A 664-nucleotide genomic window follows, 5' to 3' on the forward strand; every position below is an offset into this window, starting at 1 on the left:
TGGATTTTTATGCAAACCCCTCCAAGAACAATTAAATCAGAAGGTGAAAACGTGCTGCCGACAGACTCCACCAGCCTCCCAGGCTTCCCGGAGCTCTGCCTTAACAAGTATCATCCCTGAAAGCACCGATTTTGGGTCAGCGCTGGGGACAGGGCTGGGGTGGGCGCAGGGTGGCTGCCGGCCCTTCCTTGCCACAGCCCCGCTGCTGTGCAGAATGAGGCTGAAAAACGCCACCCACCCCAAAACCAGGGCCCCGCGCCAGCCCGCCTCTGCGCCAGCAAACCATCGCATTCCTCAGCATCTCTTAACAGCCCCTGGATGACACTGACTTCCCTGAATCCCTGAGTCGCAGCAGCCCATTACAGTCATTTTAATAGCTCCTTTTTCATTATTATTATTATTATTATTGCTGGTATTTTTCAAAAGGAAGGTACTCCCAGTCTTTTACATTGAAAAGTGTCAGTGGGACCTGTAAATGCGCCCTCGGCTCTGTTAACCAGACCCTGGAGCCACCCGAGCGGCGGGTTGCGATTAAAGCGCTGTCTGACCTAATTACACACACGGTGTAATTAGAACCTTTCCACAGCCAGGGCAGTGACCCCGCTGCCGGGCTGGCAGCCAGGCTGGAGCCTCCTCTCCCTTGGGATCTGGAGAATGGGGCAAT

At 54.4% G+C, this 664-nt stretch overlaps 1 protein-coding gene across 1 annotated transcript in view; it reads right to left on the minus strand.

Annotated features, from left to right (window-relative positions):
* Window positions 1–664, minus strand: part of LOC104278648 (double C2-like domain-containing protein beta) — a gene marked incomplete at its 5' end in the record, with an annotated part of 30414 nt that overhangs the window by 2060 nt on the left and 27690 nt on the right.

This window comes from Apaloderma vittatum, unplaced genomic scaffold, assembly GCF_000703405.1.
Source record: "Apaloderma vittatum isolate BGI_N311 unplaced genomic scaffold, ASM70340v1 scaffold26658, whole genome shotgun sequence".
In the NCBI taxonomy this organism is placed as follows: domain Eukaryota; kingdom Metazoa; phylum Chordata; class Aves; order Trogoniformes; family Trogonidae; genus Apaloderma; species Apaloderma vittatum.